This window comes from Schistocerca serialis, chromosome 4, assembly GCF_023864345.2.
Source record: "Schistocerca serialis cubense isolate TAMUIC-IGC-003099 chromosome 4, iqSchSeri2.2, whole genome shotgun sequence".
Taxonomy (NCBI): Eukaryota; Metazoa; Arthropoda; class Insecta; order Orthoptera; family Acrididae; genus Schistocerca; species Schistocerca serialis.
The window spans coordinates 468,133,865-468,139,864 of record NC_064641.1 but is presented as its reverse complement, the minus strand read 5'-3'; the positions used below and the strand labels follow the sequence as shown (position 1 = coordinate 468,139,864).

The window sequence follows — 6,000 nt, the reverse complement described above, 5'->3', positions numbered from 1 at the left end:
AGTAATTTCCTCCAGGTCATACAGCTCTCCGAACCACAGTGCTTGTTTTAAAATAGCTACAATAGAAAACTAGCACTAATATCAAAGACGAGCAGAAAATGAATGTGTGATTAATATTTTAGTTTTCCTAATGATAAACGAAAATAACATGTGGCACAAGGCAGTAAAAACTGGAGAATTTCATCCCTAACGTGTTTTAATGTATGATAAATTGCTCCAAATTCAATGTTTTATGCAAACATGCGAAATGCTCATGCATTTATGTCTTCACAACTTTAAGGCGAGTTGATTCCAGATACCTAATACAGACTGTGTTAGCAGTGTAATGACATTCAAAACCTGCAGAGCGCGTAAGGGCAAACCTTACGCCTTATCATTGTCACTTGACTCTGGAGGCATGTGAGTGAGCACCAACCAATCTGTTCTGTGCATCTGATCTTTCACCCCACAGACATTCATTCCTACCCTATGTTTCAAACCGTTGATATGAATCAGAGCAGTTAACAAACTGCAATTCATCACCTCGAACACTAAACTAACAGACTTCCGTCCCCTGTGATGCCACAATATTACAAACAAGTCGTTAAGACCGTTCCCCACGAAAGGCAAGGACAAGGATTAGTGTCATAGACCAGCACACAGTTATATCAGTTAGTTTTTCACATCGACGTACCCTTCGCTATAGGGTAAAATATTCTTACAGTTCCTTACAAGGAAAACAAGCTACTGCTTTCTCGGCCGAAACGTGAAGATATGTGAATGTAATGATTTCCTGTAGTCAGGTAAGCTTTAAAACAGTGTTATGAGTGTTCCACCAACGGCTGTGGCAGATGAGTTACTGACCGTGTCTTGCAATGAATGGAAAATGCGACCTTCAGGAATCGGGACATGAGGGGAAAATCACTGCTAGTCGCGATTGGTTGTCTTGTGCCAACTCAGAACGCATGAGAGCGGTTTGCATTAATTACGACGCTTCACAAAGCAGTGTCGTGCTCCCATTGTGTGGACTGCGCAGTTTCCCAACACGCCGATTTAAATAAGCGCTTTGCCAGTCGGTTGGCGATTCGCGTGGTGGTGGCCAGCGTAGCAGCAGGTGAGCTACCAGGGCTGCGAGGTAAGTCTCTTTCTCCTTGTTTACACCATAGCTTTCACAGTCATGTGCTTCTACGCTTGTTTCCTACGCTGTTAGTTTTACTTATACCGGTACCAATTCACGCGTTGTGTAACCCAATGGACCTTCGGCTCTTTCTACCTGTGATTCTAGAATGAAACACATCTAAGGGAAGTGAAAATGTCACCAGGATTTCATCCGCGGTGACTGAGCGCCGCGGCTGTGTATTATTAAGTGATGAAATATAGTAGTAACCATCATAGTTTTGCACTGTTTTGGTACTACGTGTTTTGAGCTTTTGCTCAATCTCGGCTACATAGGTTTAGTGGGAAGCTTTGTTAAGGTGCGTACGTTCTTCACCAGATCGGATAGATCGTAGAGGACGAGAAGGTACAAAGTAGAGCAGTTCAGTTGTGACTTGTTTGTTTACTCCGGAATCTACAATTACATGCACAGGGTGTATCATAATAAATGGCGATATCGGACACAGGTGAAACTGTATAACAGAAGCAAGAATGTTTTAGTAAACACGGGCCAGCAAACGAACTGTTTACGGGATAACTGCGAATGCGTGTTTGCGAGTCGCCTCTGGGTTAGTATGAAATACCGGGCTACTATAAATGATGCATTTTTTTTAAAAGCTCTATATTTTCCGAAGTAGTGCGTGTGCAAATATTATTGCTGTGTAAATAGAACCGTAAAATCACCAAGTTTACAATTTGCACTCAACAAATGTTCTATGATTGCCCTTCTGTTCATATGGCACACGTCCATACCTTACTTAGCAACATTCTGGCAATGTATAGGTTGACTCTTTCATTGAAGATTACAGCAACCAGCCACATATTAAAATGCTACTTATTTATTTAAATAGCGCCGTTATCGGTTTCGAACCGACGGGTTGATCTTCAGACGGCTAGTTCACGTTTCACATTAGATTTCGCCTTTTGTTTCCCCAACTGACGAAATTTCCTTGAGATGGTGATGCCCTATAACCAAAACAAGAAGTGAGACAACGTCTTTTTAACTGTAAATGTGCCTCACAACGATTTTAAGTGATGTAAACAAATTATTATTATTAAAGGGAAGATGTTTCGGTCACTTACGATGAAGAATCCGCGCCATTATGTTCCAATGCAGGCTGCTTATCATCTTGCAGCACCGAAAACAGTGTAATACGTTTTTTTTTGGGGGGGGGGGGGGGGTATAAATGTCAATGGTCGTCACAGCAGCATTGGAGAGTCCTATGAGCTGTTCCTGAGTTCTTGGCAATGGGTGCGAGTAAACACAGTTCTTTATGTACCCCCAGGGTAAAAAGTCACAAGGTGTTAGATCAGGCAAAACGGAAAGAGCTACATCTTCATTACCATCCCCAATCCAGCGAAGCGGAAGTTTGTCGTTTAGGTAGTATAATACAATAAAATAATAGAATAGATGATAATAAAATGTTGAAATGCGTGGCTTTTTGAAATGTATTGAATTAATGAGATTAATGTTTCGGCGTGAATGACAAGCACAATAAGCTGAGCTATGCCTGGAAATAAGTTCGTATTAGTTCATATTATTTTGCAGGGGGGAAGTAGTTTCTTTCTCCACTGTAGATTTGTGCTTACCCTTCTTTATAATGCTACGTTTGGTCGCCGTGTTCACCTTCGAAGTCTTGACCGTGTTCCCATTGAGCTTATCGGACCTTCGTAATTTTCCAAAGTACACAGGTGGGCTTCAGTTCTTGTAATTATCGTACTATTTGAAATAACATATCACACGACCTTTCTGTTAATAAAATAATACTGTATTTTTCTAAACGGTGCACATATTAAATACATACTCCTCACTTATTCATAGTGACTCCAAAATGGCGGCTACAATTACGCGCTTAAAATGGCGTGCTTCTCACTCGTTCACTAGTTGAGCGCGAATCCTTCCTTCCTCCTACTGGTACAAGAAAAACTCCTCTGTTTTTTAACAACTGAAAATCAAAAATACCTGACGGTAGGCATAGGCTCTAAGTTGGACTACCGCTTCATCTTTTCTCTTTGCCTTTAAAGAAGACGAAAACATAAAAGAAATGCAAAAGGTTTATCACAGTAGCGACGTACATCGATGCTCCATTCACGTCCAGAAAAAAAAGAACACCTTGAAAGACTATAGATAGGACGTTCACATTCACAGGAAAATTCTGCAGAAATGATTAGTATTTCAGCCACCTCAGTTCAGCATGTCTCCTGTTGCCTAGAAGGCTCAGGGTCCGCCTTGGGTCCCGATAACATGTTCCATGCGTTATGGCGTCGACGCGTATAAGGCGCAAATGGCATCCTGTGATATAGCCATCCATGCTGCATTCACCTGGTTCCAGAGTTCATCTGTGGCGGTTGGCATTGGTCACAGCACTGCACCCGTCGTTTCACCATATCTCACACATTTTCGGTTGGCGACAAATCTGGTGATCTGGCGGGTCAGGGCAAAAGGCTGACATGCTATGACACCAAGAAGGAACGTGTTCGTTCAGCAACATGTGGCCGTGGTCGTACTTTGTCTTGCTGAAAACTGGCGTACGGGGTGTTGTGCAAGAAGGGTATGGTTACGGGTCGCAGTATGTCATTCATGTAGGTCACACTGGTCACAGTGCCCCGAACACATACCAACTGTGATTTGTGGTTGTACCGAGTAACACCCTACACCATAAGGCCTTGAGTTGGCGCTGTATGCATTGTGCGAACGCAGTCACTGAGTTGCCGCTCATTCTGTCTGCGGCTAACCAAAATGCAGCCATCATAAACAGAACCTGGATTCATCCTAAAACACTATCTGATGCAGTTCCTCTCCCCAGTGACGTGGTTCCATACGCCACTACTGTCATGCATGTTTCTGCACATTCATCAAAGGGAGGCGGAGAAGTGGACGACGCGCACCTGACCTACGCCGTAACAAACGGCGACGGACTGTCACCCTGGATAGTGTACCATGTGTTACACTGTTCCACTAAAGCCGTGGAGGACGCAGATCTGTCCAGTAATGCAATTCGTGTGAGGTGTCGATCTTCTCAGGGGATGGTCTGGGTGGTGCGATGACCCATCTCGTCGTGTTCTACGGCCTTCCCGTGAACCATTCTGCACACCCCCTTTGCAATGCCGAAACACTTCATCCCACACGAGCAGCAATTTCCCGGATGAATGCATTACATTCTATCATGCCAGTAATGCACCCTCTTTCAGACTCTGATTTGACGGTACGGTTCGCGCGTTAGTCTGCAAATCATCCTGCGCATTTGCTCAAGCCACACTGCCAAACCTTCGGTTTACAGTAACAACGAGAGCCGCAGGCACATGTTACCGTTGAGTGATCTTGCGCGCGATATCGATTTTGACCTTGAACCCGCCGGCTGACTTGGCTCGAATGCTCATCATTTCTTCAGAACATACTAATGTATATGTCCTGTGAATATGAACGTCCCATCTCTAGTCGTTCAAGGTATTCAGTTTTTTCTGAACATGAGTGTACAACATCTCAGCCCTTCAGTTTTCTCACAGAAGAAAAAGGCCCGTACAGCTTCGTAAATGATGTTGCACAGAAAACATGAATCTTCGGCGAGCCTCATTAAAGCGCCACAATTTCATCAAGATGTTGAGTGGCCCTCACTCTCTCACTGTGAAGATTAGTATTTCCAAGTAAATGGAAGATTACTTCGTCGCTGAACATCAGCTTGAAGACGAAATGTTCATCTTCAAGTGTTCTCTGCATTGTGATGCAGAACTGATCGCTCCGGCCATGATCTTCCGGTTTTAATTGTGCGGGCACTGTAGACGGTAAGGTTTGAAACGTAACCGACGTCTCAAAATCTTCCACACAGTTTGCTGCGATATTCCAAATACTTGGCTTGCTCTGACCGTTGATATTTTTATTTTTTTTTATTTTTTGCAGCACTTGAAACTTCCCCTCACGCTCTCCACGCTTGCATCTGCATCTGGCACATATTCTTATGCTTACACAGACAACACAATCATTGTCCCTAAATTGTCGACACCAACGCACCGTTTACATGGCTGTTCTTTGCCATATTTCCTTCTGAATGCACGCTGCGTTGTTGCAACAGAGAAACAACTAGATTATTCCAAAACACACAAAAACTCTTTCCTTGCTTTGTCGCCATTTTGTCAATGCGCTGCACTCGTAACGCCAATTTCCGGAAGTAATGCTAACTCGGCGAGTTTACAGTGCATCGTTCATATCTGTACAAGTAATACTCTGGAAAACATAAAACTTTAAAAACGAATGAATCATTTATAGTAGCCCAGCATTGCCACAGTCAAACCCAAATTTATTTGAAATTCTATTACGTTTCCATGTAACTGGACTCAGATTTCACCCACTCTAAGCCCATGTGTCATGAACTCCGCAAATATGCTGTTGGTCACTCGGGAATTACTCCACCTATAATGTACAAGTGCAATAAATCGCCTAGCAACGGACGCCATTTTCTTTATATAACGCATCGGAATTAATTTCTGCGCATGTTGAAGCAGTAAAGGTATAAGGAAAGGGCGCCAGCGTGTTATTTATAACCGATCGGTTAATATTGCTGTTTTTATACCGTCTTATGTGCGATTTAGACTCTTATTTTTATTTTATTACTACTACAATTTTAGATACACATTTACACTGTAAATGCCTCACTTACGCAAATAATGTATGTTACGGCCGAAGCCCGAAATCGGCTAAAGCGGGAACTGGCCAATGTCGCTTTAAATTGGCCGGCCTATTTCCGATCTATTCCTGATTTCGGGATTCGGCCGGCCAGTTCGCAAAGGAGCTGGAACAAATCGGCCAAACTTCGAAAAAAGAATCAAAATAGATCTGGCTGAACAATTTTAAATTGTACAAGTCAGGAA

General features: G+C 43.0%; 1 protein-coding gene across 2 annotated transcripts in view; it reads left to right on the top strand.

Annotated features, from left to right (window-relative positions):
• Positions 1-983: 983 nt before the first annotated feature.
• LOC126475114 (cytochrome P450 4g15-like) overlaps positions 984-6,000 on the top strand; it is a 145,376-nt gene continuing 140,359 nt past the window's right edge. The window contains exon 1 of one of the 2 annotated variants that reach the window (XM_050102701.1): positions 984-1,114. The gene's annotated coding sequence lies outside the window, so the exon portion shown is untranslated. The remainder of the gene's footprint in view (positions 1,115-6,000) is intronic. The other variant, XM_050102699.1, reaches the window with a different exon arrangement.